This window comes from Geotrypetes seraphini, chromosome 1 (assembly GCF_902459505.1).
Source record: "Geotrypetes seraphini chromosome 1, aGeoSer1.1, whole genome shotgun sequence".
In the NCBI taxonomy this organism is placed as follows: domain Eukaryota; kingdom Metazoa; phylum Chordata; class Amphibia; order Gymnophiona; family Dermophiidae; genus Geotrypetes; species Geotrypetes seraphini.
The window spans coordinates 61,958,128-61,976,342 of record NC_047084.1 but is presented as its reverse complement, the minus strand read 5'-3'; positions in this window follow the sequence as shown (position 1 = coordinate 61,976,342).

The following is an 18,215-nucleotide window of genomic DNA, read 5'->3' as shown; positions in this document are numbered from 1 at the left end:
CCGTGCTAAACAGTTAGCACAGTTACTACTCCTGGGGGAATTCTGAGCAACTGTGCAGTGCAGAATTTTCTTGAAGAAGCTATCATTGAGTCTGTCCTCAACCTCTCTGAGTAGCATCTAGAACAGTGGTCTCAAACTCGCGGCCCGGGGGCCACAAGCGGCCCGCCAGGTACTATTTTGAGGCCCTCGGTATGTTTATCATGATCACAAAAGTACAATAAAACCGTTTCTTGATCATGTCTCTTTAGCTATAATTATAATATTATTATTACGACTTAGCCAAAAGGAAAGGTTTATAAATATAGAATTTTACCTCATGCAAAATTGTCATTTCTTTAATAAGACGTTAACTATTTTTTTCTGAGGCCCTCCAAGTACCTACAAGTCCAAAATGTGGCCCTGCAAAGGGTTTGAGTTTGAGACCACTGATCTAGAAGTAGTATGCCAACTGCATTTCATCCAGTTGGTGTGAGCTTCAGTCACCTGAGATGGCTTGCATTGATGTCAAGGAGTCAAAAATCCTGAAGAGACATATAGCAGAGTTTTCAGATTGACTTACTAGCTTTTCGTAGTATGTCTTTTTGGCCTTGTTCAGGGCTAGCTGGCATTGTTTTATTTTTCTTCTCAATATGATGAAATGCTCCTGCTTCTGGTCCTTCCTCCAGGCCCTTTCTAGTTGCCTTGCTTCTGTTCTTATAACAATTAGCCTGTCTGAGAACCATGGCTTGTTTTTCTGTTTAGGTGTCGTGGTTTTAAGGGGTACAATCTTATCTACGACTGCCATGGTAGTGCAGAGAGCCTTTCTTGACCTTAACAAGATCTTTAGTGGTTTACCTTCTTAGTTGGAGATAATGATAATTTGGGTTTATTATTCATAGTCCGCATACTTCTTTAATTTTCTTGTAAGTCTTCTCCATAAGAATAGATGGTAAACCCCCTTTTTATGGTATTCTAAGATAGAATTTTTTGTTACCTATGCTTCTATTACTGTTTTTCTTATGTAATAATGGATTTCTGGTTTTCTGTAACAAGTGTATGTTTGTGATATATTGCAAATGAATAAAAAATATAAATAAGAAAAGGAAAAATCCATGTAAGGGCTCACTAAGACCACTTTTTACCAAGGGGTCTAAAATAAAAGTTTCCATGCTATGGTTCAGTCCATGAGGTATATTATTTCTATACCAGTTCCATTATTGAACACTCCCTATTTGTTATGTCTGGTTTTACAAGTAAGCTATCAGGAGCAAAAATCAAGATTATTCTCTCAATACATCATTTCAATTGCTTTCCCCTATTTTAATATTCTTCTTTATTGGTTTTCATACATATATCAAAATGCACAGTGATAGCCATATCAAAATGCACAGTGATAGCCAAAAGAATTTGTAGGTACAACACAAGAAAATACATTCTACAAAGTTCCTACAGATAAGATTGCAGCCATTAAATTCACTTGTAAAAATCTCTGGTATTTCCCCTTACAGAGCAGAAAGAATATGTATCACATATAGTCTAAGTGGTTTACTCATGCATTTTTCCCTATCTGTCCTGGTGGGCTTGCATTCTACCTAATGTATCTGTGGTAAATTGGGGATTATGTGACTTGCATAGGGTCAGAAGGAGCAGCCTGGGATTTGAACCCACAACCTCATGGTGCTGAGGTTGTAGCTCTAGCCACTGTGCCACACACTCCCCTAAATTGAGCATAAACATACACTATAATGTAAATTAAACATATATGCTCTCTAGATGGGTTCATAGACAGTGGAGCGCAAGATGTCAGCGCGCTGACAATCCAGTGCCGACAATTCGGCACAAGACAGAAGCACGCGGGGGAAAAAGTAATTTTTAAAGAGCTCCGACGGGGGGTTGGGATGGCAACCCCCCCACACATACATACACTTTATTGGTTAGTGTTCGCGCTGCTGTTGGAGGGAGGTTCGGGGGGTTGGAAACCTCCTTTATAGCGAAAATGGAACTTTTTGTGATTTTTTGGGGGAAAAGTTCCGTTTTCTCTATAATGTGGGGGGTTTCACTCTCCACTCCCCATCCCCGCAACGGCAGCACGAACACTAACCAATAAAGTGGGGGGTTGCCACCCCAAACCCCCAGTTGGAGCTCTTTAAAAATTATTTTTTCCCCTGCGCGCTTCTGTCTTCCACCGAATTGTAGGTGCTGGATTGTTGGCACGCTGGCGTCTGGCGCGCAATTATCCCATCACCCTCTAGATTTCAAGTAAAATCATATTTTTTGCTGTGAATATCCAAGTGGGGAGGGGGAGGGAATGCATATTAACTTTGCAAAATCAGATCTTAAAATCCAAGTTTGGACCATTTAGAATATAATTTCTATTAGAATATCCCCTATTTCAAGGTCTAAAATATGCAAATAAATCCCCAGCAAGACACCACTCAGTTCAAAGGAAAACACCTTGACAAGAAAAACCTCCTCAAGAGACTTGTCCAAATTTATCTCACTATCTTCCTTCAATTTTACATGATAACTAACATGGTTATTGCATAAGCAAAAATCAGTCAGTCCCACAGCTTCTATTTGCCAACATGCTTAGCTGAATGTTGGCATAGAAACAGCAGACATACAATAGAACATCTCATTTCTGTTAGGACAGAGTGAAAACGGCATCAACTAGAACAGTGTTCTTCAACCACTGGTCCATGGACCGGTGCCGGTCCGCAGAAATTTGCTGCCGGTCCACATGGCCGGCACGTGCATCTGCTGTCTGTGTTTTGCACTGTTCAGGAAGAAATGCATTTGTTTCTTTTTCTCCGGGGTTGTACTGCATGCAGAGTCTTGCATCTTATGGTTTTGTTTCTATATATTAGTACTTTTAGTTTTTGGTCCCGTATTTGCAAAGAGGTTATCTGTTTTCTGGTAGGAATGAATGTTGAGAGGCATACAGTGTGCTTTGTGTAGTTTACAATCAAACAATTTTTTTATTGATGCACAAATACAAATATAATCACCAATGGCAAATTTAGGAATATAGCTTTGTGTAGTTTAATTTTGTGGTTAGCTATTATGTGTTAAAAAGATTATATTGTGTGTGTATATATGAAAAATGAATGGAAAAAAATTGTGTTATAATTAGTACTATTATGGGGGCGAGGTCTGGGGCGGAGATGGGCATGGTCTGGCCCACGACTTGGCCCAGTGTTCTTCAACCGCCGGTCTGCGGACCAGGTCCACAAAATAATTCTTTTATTTCTACCGGTCCATAGGTGTAGAAAGGTTGAAGGACACTGAACTAGAAGATAAGCACAAAAAAAATGGTATTACCACTCACCCAGTAAGGTGTTAAGGGTCCGAATCTAACATATGACAAGAGTAGGGGGGAAATATGCAAATGGCTTACGCATCAGTCTGTTTGCACACAGCCAAGTGGCCCAGTGGTTCGAGCAACTGCCTTAGCACCGTGAGGTTGTGAGTTCAATTTCCACTGCATCTCCTTGTGACTCTGGGCAAGTCGTGTAACACTTCACTGCCCCAGGTATAAAATAACTACATATCTAAAAATATATAAACCACTTTGAATGTGTAAAACCACACAGAAAAAGCAGAATATCAAGTCCCATCTACCAATGTTCAAAAGCAATTATATGTGTATCAGCAGCCACCATCCCTCTAATGTTATATCCCCACTTTTATTTAAAGTGCCTTTTGTGTACTAACCTCCTAATTTTATTGCATGCCTATTTTAAGACTTAGCATGCAAAATTGCACCTAGGTTATAGAATATTGTCATTATTCCCCAGATTCTATGTACCATATATACTCAAATATAAATCCATCTAAATATAATATTTGCTCACTAAAAAAAGGGGAGGAAATGTTAACTCAAATATAAGTGAAGGGTGGTTTATATTCAAGTATTGTTCCCCCATAGTGTCTGGAATTACTCTCCCTCTTCCCTGCCCTTCTTCTTCCTGAGATGACCAGCATTTCTTTCCCTTTTTCCTGTCCCTCCTGCTTCCATAGTGTCAGGCACCTCTCCCTCTCCTACTTCTCTTTTCCCTCCCCTCCCCCTGTATATCTCTCTCCCCTACCTACCCACTTACCAGTAAGCCTAGACACTGATGCTGGTGCTGACACAGAGGTTACTGCAAGCAGGGCCGGTTTGGGGCCTTGGGCACCTGTGCATGCTCAATGCTTGCTGGTTCCCACCCTTGGGATTTAGTAGGCCTTGAGAGCATATGCATCAATGTCTAGGCTTATTGTAAGGAGAAATGCCAACAACTATAGGGAAAGAGGGGGATGGACAGAATATTCAATTCAGCTATAAGCTGAGATCCCAATTTTGGGGGTCTTTTTTGGGCCCAAAAATCTTGGCTTATAGTTGAGTATATATGATGTCACCCAAAGTTGGGCACCGGAATTTGCATGCACAAGAAATGGTCACCAATTGGCCACTTAATGAGGCTTAATTAAAATTGTGTGCTAATCTCCCCTGTACACTATTCTATAACTTGGTTCCTAACTGTTCCCATGCACAACCCAAAAGGGATGTGGTCATGGGAGGGGCATAGGTGGGTCATGGGCATTCCCAAAAGTTAAAGTGCCAAGTTACAGAACCGTGCCGATCTGTGCCTAATTTTGGGCACCAAACAAATACCTGTTTTTTTATCAGGTACAAATCAGGCGCCTAAAGTTAGGCACAGCCTTGGAGCTATGTCAGTATTCCATAAAAACTCAGTGCCCTTCATAGAATAGAGTGCCTACAATGCAGGCGATCTAAGTACCATCTCAATCTAAAGAAGCACGCATTTGCTTTTTTCAAATCTGCACACGCTTGCTGCCGAGTGCATATACATTACAATAAATGGCAAGGGAGGAACACCTCTCAGTAAAGCCAACTTTGCACTGAGGATGGTTGTGATATATTGCAAATGAATAAAAAATATAAAGGAAAAAAAAAAAAAGGAAAATCCATTTAAGGGATCACTATGACCACTTTTTACCAAGGGATCCAAAATAAAAGTTTCCATGCTATGGTTCAGTCTATGAGGTATATTATTTCTATACCAGTTCCATTATTGAACACTCCCTATTTGTTATGTCTGGTTTTACAAGTAAGCTGTCAGCCGCAAAAATAAAGATTATTCTCTCAATGCATCATTTCAATTGCTTTCCCCTATTTTAATATTCTTCTTTATTGGTTTTCATACATATATCAAAATGCACAGTGATAGCCCAAAAAAAAATTGTAGGTACAACACAAGAAGATACATTCTACAAAGTTCCTACAGATAAGATTGCAGCCATTAAATTCACTTGTAAAAATCTCTGGTATTTCCCATTACAGAATAGAAAGAATATATGGTTCATAGACAACGGCGTGAAAGACAAAGGCGCACCCGGACAATTGAGCGCAGCGCAGAGGCGCGCACCGCTCAAAATTACTGTTTTTAGGGGCTCCAACTGGGGGTTTTGTTGGGGAACCCCCCTACTTTACTTAATAGACATCGCGCCGGCGTTATGGGGGGTTTGGGGGGTTTTAACCCTCCACATTTTACTATAAACTTAACTTTTTCCCTAAAAACAGGGAAAAAGTGAAGTTTTCTGTAAAATGGGGGGGTTACAACCCCCACACCCCCCACAACGCCCCCACAACACGGCACGATGTCTATTAAGTAAAGTGGGGGGGTTCTCCCCCATGCCCCTCCATCAGAGCCCTAAAAAGAGTAATTTTGAGCGGCACGCACCTCCTCGCTGTGCTCAATTGTCTGGGCGCGCCTTTGTCCCGGCGCGCTTTTGGCCTGACACCGAATATATATCACTAAGTGGTTTACATTGAGGTACTCATAGCATTTTTCCCTACCTATCCTGGTGGGCTTGCACGTCTCTACCTAATGTACCTGGGGTAAATTGGGGATTATGTGACTTGCCCAGGGTCACAAGGAGCAGCCTGGGATTTGAACCCACAACCTCAGGGTGCTGAGGCTGTAGCTCTAACCACTGTGGCACACATTCCCCTAAATTGAGCATAAACATATACTGTAAATTAAACATATATGTCCTCTAGAAAAATTGGTAAAGGAGTGTGTTACCCCACTTTGCTGATATATTGATATATTTGTTCCGGAGGCTGATGTGAATAGTCCCTTCCCCACTCCTTTTTGTGTTGGATTCCACTTTGCTGAAACCGGGATCTGTCTTCTAACCTCTGATTACAGTAGATAATTAAACACTGAATTCCTTTATTTGCTGACCTCCATCAAATTCATGCAACAGTGCACTTTTGTAGCACTGGCTGTGAAACTGGCAATTTGATTTTCTTGCCTTTCTCTTTAGCACACTGTGGGTATTAGTGTTATCGAATGCAAACTCTTTTCTTTGGCATCTTTTGACTTAATAATGCATCCAACTGTGCACTGGTGACCCCTGAAGCAGGTAGCTATCCGCCGGTGTGGGATAGGCACGTGGGATCTCTTAGGGAGAGGAAGAGATAATGATTATTGCGGATGGGCAGACTAGATGAGTATTTTGGCCTTTATCTACCATCATGTTTCTGTGTTTCTAAAAAAACCACAGCCCCGTATCAGCTCTTTTTATCTGTTGGTAAAGTAACATGACGGCAAATAGAGGCCAAATAGCCCATTCACAGGATCCACTATCTCCTGTTCTCCCTAAGAAGATCCCATGTGCCTATCCCACGCTTTCTTGAATTCAGACACAGTTTTTGTCTCCACCACCTCTACCAGGAGACTATTCCATGCATCTACCACCCTCTCGGCTCTGGAGTTTCCTTTCAATTGAAAGAGACTCGCCTCATGCGTATTTATGTCACATAAGTATTTAAATGTTTCTATCATAGCTCCCTTCTTCTGCCTTTCCTCCAAAGTATACATATTGAGATCTTTGTCTGCCCCTGTATACCTTATGATGTAGACCACCGACCATTTTAGCAGCCACCCTCTGGACTAACTCCATCCTGTTTATATCTTTGTGAAGGTGCGGTCTCCAGAATTGTACACAATATTCTAAATGAGGTCTCACTAGAGTCTTGTACAAGGGGCATCAATGCCTCCTTTTTCCAACTGGTCATACCTCTCCCTGTACACCTTAAGATTCTATCTTTTGCTGTCACCTTTTTAACCTGTTTGGCCACCTTAAGATCATCACATACTATCACACCCAAGTCCCGCTCCTCTTTCATGCACAAAAGTTCTTCACCCCCTAAACTGTACCGTTCCCTCAAGTGTTTGCAGCCCGAATGCATGACCTTTGCATTTCTTAGTATTAAATCTTAGCTGCCAAATTTCAGACCATTCTTCAAGCTTCACTAGGTCCTTCCTCATGTTATCTACACCATCAGGGGTGTCTACTCTATTGCTAATAAGAGAGGGCTTTATATTCTACACTTTTGTGCAGGAATTAAAGTTCTTGGTCCACTCCTACTTCTGTATGTTCTTTGGTTTTGTTACGTAGGAGTTTTCTCTTTCCTTTGTTCTAACTGGTTGGCACGCAGCAATACCCAGACATTAACATATTAGCACCAAACACACCCACTCTCTGCTCCAGTGATAAAAAATAAATTTGTTTTTTTTAGCATATGGCTAGCATGCTCACAACCCCAAATTACTGCAGGATGTCTCAGCGCACCCCACAGTAAGCCATTTTTTTGCTGCAGTAAGCAAGCATTAGTGCTTACTGCAGGGTTGTGTAAAGGCCCCTAAATATGTATAGTTTGCAGTAAAAGCAGAATAGAGGAAGAGGCAGTTAAATACCTTCCAATGTATTAATGCACAGCAGATGAGACTCTTTAAAATGTAAATGAAGCTCTGTAACGAACAGTCAACTACAGGATGCAGGTATAAGCATTTGCGCACACTAAATGCTAAGACACCTATAGGAATATATGGGCATCTTAGCATTTAGCACGCACTAATGATTACGAGGGGGTGCTGAAAAGTTCTCAGCCCAGCCAACCATCTTCTTAAATACTGAGCGCTATTTTGCCACTGTAGATGAAACGAGTGTTATCTTATTTTGTTAAGTGCAATTTTGCAGAAACGAAATTCTCTGTCTCGACATTGTTTCAGATCATTGACTGAACCATATCCACATCATTTACTTTATGGGTGGGCTGAGAACTTTTCAGCACCCCCCTCGTAGCATGCCCTAAAGCGCTTAGCGTGAGCTAAATCATTTAGCGCCCTTTGATGAATTTCCCCCATATGGTCTGCTGTCAGGTTTCAATATTTCTAAATTAGAAAGGAAGCCGCAGTTCTGATAATCACAGTGAGCATGCTAGCTTGGGCTCACTGATAGAGTATATGCTTGGAATTAAGTGTAACCTTAGAATGTCTGTTCCAGCCTATTTCAAAAAAGAGCTAATCAATTGAGCGTTTCATACTATGTAGGAAATGCAGTGTGAACTAAATTAAATAGCAGAAGTGCTTGTAATAGCAGAGTCCTGTATACTGCATACTTGACAAACTAAAAGAGAGGGAAAACTGGGTGAAATTCATCTTGGTTTAATGTATCGAATCCTCTGAAAATGGTCAACAACTATTATGCCACTGACCAACAATTAAAAGTGACTCGAAGGGAAAACTGATATTGGCAAATAAATAAACTCAGGAAATTGGCAAGGGCAGATGCATTTCATTACTTATTTTATGAGGCTGAACACAGTTTATTAGAGCCATACTATGTTCAGTGAATATCTGTTCCCAGGTCTTTGCAGAAGAAAAATCTTATTTATGCTGCACGTGTGAAGGTTATTTTCTAGAGGGGCAAAAGGTTGGAGAACAGCCATCATGTGAGATGTTTTCTCTTCTTCATAATTCCAGAGAGTCAATGACCCCATACTTTGTAGGAATCCAAGTACACAGCATAAATTGCATGCTCGCTGAAGTTAGGACACAAATAACAATCTTTGCATGAATAAATTTCACTCTAAAGTCTTAAAAATTTCCTCACGGAATTCCTATATAGATGGATTTTGCAGTCGTCAGCATTTTGGAGAGGTGGTGAACAGGTTTCGCTGCTTGCGTTATTAGCAGGTTGTCATACATCTTCTTGCGCTGTGTACCTTTGACTGGGGGGTAGGTATGGCTTCTTTTTGTGTATTTTTCTCTAGGATATGGTTTTTTTTTTTTAAAAACTATTATACGTACTAAAAAAAATACATACTGAGCACAAAAATGTCTGGAGTTTAGACATTTTCAAAATAAAATACATTTTCCAGTTCAAAAATTGCTACATTCCGGATGTGAATTTAAGATGTTTTCACCAAAACTGGGGGCTTGGCTATTATTTTTTCAACTACTTTGGATGTTCAGGAAGTTACAAATGTTTTAGCTTACCCAGAGGTTCTGACAGTTAAGATTTTGTTTCTATCTCCATTACATCTCTCACTTTTCTATAGCCTCCTGCCTCCTTCAAATGCCACCAAGGTTTAGTACATGCAGGGCCGGATTTAGATGAAAAGAGGCCCTAGGATATTCCACTTATGAGGCCCTTTCACCTTCCATTTTTAAGTTTGTAAATTACATGAGAGATAATAAAATACATCATTACTGTGATATATATCAATATGTTAAATGAAACATGTTGTTATTGGTACTAACCTTTATAAAAAATGTGACACGGATCTTGAGGCCCCTAGGCTGAAGCCTAGTTAGCCTATAGGAAAATCCAGCCCTGAGTACATGCAGTGATTAAATTTTCTAATCTATTAATCTTAGGAGATTTTAATATTCATATTGATATCTTCATACTTTTGAAAGTGTCCTCCTTTCTCTCTTTTCTGAATTCAATATTACCCAGTGACTTACATTTCCCACACAGCAAGCCGGGACATAAACTTGATCTTATTATGGCTCATTCACGCTGCCCTTTTCATCTCTCTAATTTCTAAGCTGCTTCTATTTAATGGTCTGAACATTTTATTGTTTACTAGCTGATGACCCGACGTTGCACGGTTATTTAATTATAGCAATAACACAGTAAATGGATTCAAATAAAGATACTTTATAGTGGTGAATGAAATTATATTTTTACAGCTTTATAAAAAGTACAATAATCAAAATATAATGCGAAATATTTGACAAAATGAATACAATACAACTAACACAAAACTTGATTATAAACAACATTTTTAGTTTCACCTCCAGGAGCAAGAACATATAAATTCTTGGGTGAAGAGACCCCCAGAACATATCACCCCAGGTAGTGAGGGATCTGCATACCAAGTTTCGATCAAATCGGTCAAACCGTTTATTATTTACTGTGAGAATGGCAGTTGTGTATAATTTTTCCATTGACATGAATGGGTGAAATCTGATTTTCTGTTTGTAGCTCCACCCACGTGTGCAGGTGGGCCGCGAGACCCCCAGAACATATCACCCCAGGTAGTGAGGGATCTGCATACCAAGTTTCGTTCAAATCGGTCAAGCCGTTTTTGCGTGATCGCGGCACATACACACACACACACATACATACATACATACATACATACACACATACATACCTCCGATTTTATATATATAGATTTTTCATTAATTCTTCCAGCTGCTTTAACTATAAATAATCACTCAGGCAACTTTATGAAGCAAATCTACACTATGGTTTCCCACACATTTCCGTCGTTTTTGACGGCATTTCCACAGGACTTCACTACTAGGGGCTCCTTTTATTAAGCTGCGATAACATCTTTAGCGAGCACAGAATTTTAGAGCGTGCTAAACCTGCGCTACGCAGCTAAAACTAACACCAGCTCAATATTGGCGTTAGCATCTAGCGCGTGTGGCAATTCTGCACGCTAAAACCGCTATCGCAGCTTAGTAAAAGGAGCCCTAGGTCTCTCATTGCTTGGATACAATGTTGGTATGATGTTCCTACTGGAACTCTGGTACCTAAAATGCTATCTAACACCCCCCCCCCCCCCCCCCCCCCCCCCCGTAGACAACCCTGGTTTCACAGTGGTCTGAGACTGCTCAAGCATCAAGTTCATGAGGCTGAGCATCTATGGAGAAAAACATGCTTCTCCTCAGCTTTGCAGCTCTGCATGAACTGTCAGCATCATTACAATTATCAATTATTAGAAAACAGTTGTATTCTAAAGTCACCTTCACTGTATTGTTTCCTTGTGTTTTTGCAGCCCAAGTGCAAAATCCTGCATTTTTAACCTTAAATCTTAACTGCCAAATTCGCAACCATTCTTCAAGCTCTGTTAGGTCTTTCGTCATGTTATTCACACCATCAGGGATACCTCCCCTATTGCAAATTTTGGTTTTATCCACAAAGAAGCAAACCATACAAGACAACCCTTCAGCAATATCACTTATAAAAAATGTTAAAAACAGGCCCAACAGCCAATATCCCTTTCCTCAGAATGAGCTCCATTTACCACTACCCTCTGTCGCCTTTCACTCAACCAGTTCCTAACCCATTCAGTCAGTTGGGCCCCGAACCAAAGGTACTCAGTTTATTTATTAGACAGCTGTGTGGAACTTTGTTACAGGATTTGTTAAAATCTAAATATGCCACAACTCCTGATATTTATCTTTTTTGGACTTAGATGTTGATTCCCCTTTTGAAATGGGAAATAAATGTCTATTTTGGGGACTTCCCAGTCCCATCCAAATGCTCCATCCCTATTTGGACATTCTTCAGTTTTTAACACACATATCTATAATAATAAAACCCAAGCTGCGCATGCGCACTTAAAACTCCGTGTCTCCATGCCTCCGCATGTGCAGTAGAAGAACTGCCGAACAGGGAGGAACTGCCGAGCAGGGAAGCGTCTCAGGGAGGAACCACCGAGCAGGGAAGCGTTTCAGCACAGCGGCAGCAGTCCTGATCCGCCAACCCCCCATTCCTTACCCAAAGCAGCAGTTGCAGCACCGTAAACAGGCTGTTCGTGGCAAGCCCTAGCAGGGCCTTTCCTCTGTCGCATCATTTTGGTTAAGGGTCAGGACTGCTGCTTTGGTTAAGGGTCAGGACTGCTGCTCCTGCCACTGCTTTGGGGCACAGACAGAGAAGGGGTTAGTAGGTCAAGACTACTGCTGCCGCCTCGGGTAAGTAATGGGGGTTCAGGAAGCCAGACCCACGAGGAGGGAGGGAGGGCAGACATCTGGGGGCTGTGAACCAGGTGTGTGTGTGTGGAGGGTCCATCAAGGTGAAAGGCTGGGGAGGGACAGCCTGCCCAAAGGTTCAGTGCAGTGGCCAGGGAGGAGGTAGATGGGAGAGGGGTGGTGTTTGAATTGGTGCAGGCTCTGGTGTTGGGGTGCGGTTGGGTGAAGAGGGTTAAAGTAATGAGGAGGGGGAGAGTTGCAGTACCATGGGGACGGGCAGGGGAGAGATGAGAGAGAAATTGGGATGAGGTACAAGAGAAAGGGTAAAAAAGGAAGAGCAGCTGAGTGGGAGTGGAATATAGGGATAGGAAGAATGGCCTTGGAGGCTATGGAAGGAAGGATAGATAGGAATGGAGCTGGGACTGAAAGGGTGATAAATGCAGTGGAGGATTGATGAGGGCCAAAAGGGTACAGAGGACTAAGGAAATGGTGATAGACAGCGCCGGGAGCCAATAGATGAAAGAGAAAGAAAGACATAAAGACAGACGGGGGCATGGGAGAGAGACAGAAAGAAAGAAAGGGGGGCAGGGAGAGAAAGAAAGAAAGACTGGGGCAGGGAGAGAGACAGAAAAATAGAAAGAAATTCTACACATCTATTCTAGCACCCGTTAATGTAACAGGTTTAAACACTAGTTCATTACATTACAGTAAATTTATAGCCCGCAAAACCTTCCAGATCAATGCGGTTTACATAAGCAAGAGACTGTACAAAACAGTGAAATTACAGAATTTGTACCTTAATCATTAGTTTCCCAAAAATCTTACAAACAAAGATGTTATTCAATAGTTTTCAGAAATGCAAATAAGAGCCTGAGGAAGGCAAACATTCCAATAACAGATTCAAGCACTGTAAAATTAAAACTAGACATCCATGCATGACAAAAGTCTATGCAACAGTTTTTGAGCATCCAAAACATGAATAGTGCTTCTAAATAAGCACCTTAGATGTTTATGCTGCATAATAATTGATTTGGATTTCTTAACTGCCTTTATGAAGAGTATATTCTGTTGTATGGGCCCAAGAGAATGGAATAGGCTCCCTTTATATATACGTCAACAACAGAATTTGCAGAATTTTAAGCGATTACTTAAATGTCATCTTTTCTGTCAGATGAAATATGGAGTATGATTTTCAAGTCTAGGATGAAAGCAGGGTGCTCGTCACCTATCTAGTTTTATTGTTTGTAATTTATGTTGTATTGTTTATTTGTAGTTGATGAATATTTATTTATTTATTTATTTTTATTTCTATCCCATTCTCCCAGAAGCTCAGAACGGGTTACAAGTAGACATTCACAATTGTTTGAACACAGACTAGTCATGACAACAAATAGGTTACAGTAGACAATAACAGAGCTTATTCTAGAGACCAGACTGGTCATAGCGAAGAGTTCTAGGAAAAGTATATTGAGGAGGCAGTTTTAATGGCCGATTGGCAGAAGAGGAAGGTCTTTACTGTTCTGTGGAAGGTCATTAGTGAGTCTTGCAGCCTGATCTGTGTGGGTAGTTAGTTCCATAGCTGAGCTGAATATGTATGTAATTTTGTAACCGACTTGGGTACGGGCGAGATATAAATAAGCTATATAAATCACATATGAAATACCTAATAAGTACACATCAGAACATTCAAATAACAGATACGATGCTAATGCTTTTCTACAATACAGCTTATCATATAGCCAAGAGTAAGAACATAACATAAGAACATAAGCAGTGCCTCTGCCGGGTCAGACCACAGGTCCATCCCACCCAGCAGTCCGCCCCCACGGCGGCCCAACAGGTCATGACCTGCCTTAATCACCAGAAGGGGCCCCCTTTGCCCCCTAGGTTTGTCATCGAAGTCCTATCTTCCCCTCAAAGTCCTAACCCTCCGGCCTTGCACCTGCACGACCTGGTGAGCTGTCTATACTTATGCAACACCCCAGCACCTCCCTCAGTACCCCACGATCCCCTTTTCCCTCAGGAATCCGTCCAATCCCTGTTTGAATCCCTGTACTGTACTCTGCCGGATCACTTCCTGCGGGAGCGCATTCCATACGTCCACGACCCTTTGGGTGAAGAAAAAACTTCCTTGCATTTGATTTGAACCTATCCCCCTTCAGTTTCTCTGAGTGCCCCCTCGTACCTGTCATCCCTTTAGTCTGAAGAACCTGTCCCTGTCCACCCTCTCTATGCCCCTAAGTATTTTGAAGGTCTCTATCATATCCCCCCTGAGCCTCCTCTTTTCCAGAGAGAAGAGCCCCAGTTTATCCAGCCTCTCGGCATATGGGCAGTTTTTCCAGCCCTCTTACCAGTTTCGTTGCCCTCCATTTGGACTCTCTCAAGAATTGCCTATGTCCTTCTTGAGGTGCGGCGACCAATATTGAACGCAGTATTCCAGATGTGGGCGCACCATCGCTCGATACAGCGGCATGATGACTTCCCACGTCCTGGTTGTTATGCCCCTCTTGATGATGCCCAGCATCCTGTTGGCTTTCTTCGAGGCTGCTGCACACTGTGCGGAATGGTTTCATGGATGGATCCACTAGCACACCCAAGTCTCTCTCAAGTCCCGTGTCCTCCCAGCAATCCCCCCCCCCCCCCATTTTATACTCGAACAACGGGTTCTTTTTCCCTATGTGCATGACCTTGCATTTATCTACGTTAAAGCGCATTTGCCATTTGTTTGCCCAGTCCTCCAGCTTATCGAGGTCCCTTTGCAGTTCCTCACACTCCTCCCTGGTCCTAACTCTGGCGCAGAGTTTGGTATCGTCTGCAAATTTTATAACCTCACACTTTGCCTCCGTTTCCAGGTCATTGATAAATATGTTGAAGAGTAGCGGCCCAGCACCGATCCCTGATGCACACCGCTCGTGACTCCCCGCCAGTCAGAATATTGGCCTTTTACTCCGACCCTCTGTAGTCTACCTGATAGCCAGTGCTTGATCCATCTATGTACATCCCCGCCCATCCCGTGGTTCCACAGCTTCCTAAGCAGCCTTTCATGTGGCATCTTGTCAAAGGCCTTTTGAAAATCGAGGTAAATGATGTCGATGGGTTCCCCTTTGTCCACCTGACTGCTTATTCCCTCAAAGAAGTACAGAAGGTTTGTCAGGCATGACCTTCCCTTACAGAATCCGTGCTGACTTGTCCGCAGTAGGCCATTTTTCTCGATGTGCTCACAAATGCTGTCCTTGATTATTGCTTCCACCATCTTCCCTATAACTGAACTCAGGCTCACCGGCCTGTAGTTCCCGGGGTCACCTCTCGATCCCTTCTTAAAGATAGGTGTGACATTCGCCAGTTTCCAGTCCTCTGGTACCTCTCCAGTTGTCAAGGATAGGTTGCAAACATGCTGGATTGCGCCCGCTATTTCCTGTCTTAGTTCCTTTAGAACCCTTGGGTGGATCCCGTCCGGTCCCAGAGATTTGCCGCTTTTCAACCTGTCAATCTATTTGAGGACATCCTCCCGACTTACCTCTATATGCCCCAATTTTTCGACCTGCTCCCCACTCATGAGATCCTCTGAGTCCGGTATATTGGACGTGTCCTCGCTCGTGAAGACCGACGAGAAGAACGTGTTCAACCTCTCAGCTACCTCTTTATCCTCCTTAATCACTCCCTTCCTATCCCCATCAAGTACAGATATTAGATGGGGACAAGATGAGTGGTACAGAGTCTGTTGAGATAAACAGATGAGAGGCTAAACTCGAGGCAAGTCATTTATAAAGTTAAACAAGATATAAGGAACTGATTTAGTTACAATGTGTGTAGAAAGCTTGTTCTGGTGTTAAATGTAGCCCCTCGGGGGTAAATTCCAGACCATGGGTACTACTCCTGAGAAGGCTCACTGGAAGGTGTCACATCATACAATTTCTTTTGATGAGGATACAGATAGTCTGTTATTGAGAAAGACATGGGGGAAGTCACTGCTTGCCCTGTATCGGTAGCATGGAATATTGCTACACCTTAGATTTTGGCCAGGTACTAGTAACTAGAGAATGACACGGTGGCTTTTACCCACGGGCTAGCCGCGGGTAGCCACGGGTAGCCCGCCAAAACGGTGAGGAAAAACCTGTGTTCACCGAACCTGTGTGTGGCTGCCATAAAGGTCATCTCTGACGCAACCGGAAGTTGCAGCAGAGATACCTTTACGGCAGCCATATGCAACTACAACGCTCCGGCTGCTGTAAGAAGGCAGTTTAGACATTGCCGGCCACAGGTAAAGGGCAAGGAGGTTTGTCGGACCGGGCCTGTTGTCTGGGGGGGGGGGGGCAGTGAAAGCGCCACGAAGGTAAGGGGCAGGGAGGAGGAAATATGGGGTGGAGAGGAAAAGACGCTGAAGGGAAATGGGTAAAACAGAGTGGGGAGGACACTGAAAGCACATGGGGAAGACAGGGGGTGGAGAGGGATGCTGAAAGGACATGGGGAAGACAGAGGGGGGAAAGGACACTGAAAGGACATGAGGAAGACAGAGGTGGGGAGAAGGACGCTGAAAGGCCATGGGGAAAACAGAGGTGGGGAGAAGGACGCTGAAAGGACATGGGGAAGACAGAGGTGGGGAGAAGGACGCTGAAAGGACACGAGGAAGACAGAGGTGGGGAGAAGGACACTGAAAGGACATGGGGAAGACAGAGGTGAGGAGAAGGACACTGAAAGGACATGGGAAGACAGAGGGGGAGAAGGACGCTGAAAGGACATGGGGAAGACAGAGGGGGGAGAAGGACGCTGAAAGGACATGGGGAAGACAGAGGTGGGGAGAAGGACGCTGAAAGGACATGGGGAAGACAGAGGTGGGGAGAAGGACGCTGAAAGGACATGGGGAAGACAGAGGTGGGGAGAAGGACGCTGAAAGGACATGGGGAAGACAGAGGTGGGGAGAAGGACGCTGAAAGGACATGGGGAAGACAGAGGTAGGTGAAGGATGCTGAAAGCACATGGGGAAGACAGAGGGGGGAGAAGACACTGAAAGTACATGGGGAAGACAGAGGGGGGGAGAAGACACTGAAAGGACATGGGGAAGAGAGAGTAGGGAGAAGATTCTGGCAGGGAAAAAGACAGAGATGCCAGACTATGGGGGGAGCGGAGCATAGAAGATGGGTGCCAGACCAATTTGGAAGGAGGGGAGAAAGGGAGAGGCACAGTAACAGAGCAAATGGAAGACGCAGAGAGAAGACAGACAGTGGATGGAAGGAATTGAATGAGAAGATGAGGAAAGCAGAAACCAGACAACACAGGTAGAAAAAAAATTATATTTCTTTTTCTTTTTTTTCTTCAGGATAAAGTAGTATATTAGTTGTGTTGATAAAAATTTATAAACAAAGCCCTACCAGCTGAACATCTCTTTCTCCAGTTCAACAGCCAGAACTTTGATTTATAAGGAAGGAATAAGCTAAATATTTCAGTACTGAGGCTTGTATGGATGTTGCGGGGACCTGTGACGGGGGGTGAATGGGTGTTGGCATTGATGGTGATGGGGAGGTGGAATGGGATGGCGGTGACGGTGACAGGGTGGTGAAGGGAAATGGCGGTGATCGGGAGCGGTGAAGGTGACAGTGGGACTGGGACGGTGCAGTGATTGGGACAGATTTTTTCCCGTATCATTCTCTACTAGTGACCTGGATTGGCTACCATGAGAATGGGCTACTGGGCTTGATGGACCATGGGTCTGACCTGATAAGGCTATTCTTATGTTATATGCTTGTTATGTGATGCTCTTGAGAGGACCTCAGAGTAGAGAGTTGCGTGGAGAACAGAAATCAAGCCCGTCCCCCCCCCCCCATCCCCACTGGAATTGAATCCGTCCCCACATCTAATTGAATCTGTCCCTGCCCATCCCTATAAACTTCAGAAGTAGTTATTTCATTTAATTATGCTACTGAATTAAAGGCTCTGGTAGAGGCCCAACTACAAATAAGCAAAGACACTTCATTAATTTGGAAATATTAATTGGGGTGAATACATACTTTGCCAGAGTCTTTAATGAATACATGCTCTGCCAGAGCCTCTTATGTAAATATAAATACTCCAGCTGATGAGGACCCCCCCCAATCTATGTCAGCTGAGGACTTCCTCTGAAGGTGTTGTCGCCCACCATGCCTCTGGTCAGGACAGCAGAGGGCGCTGGTGGGG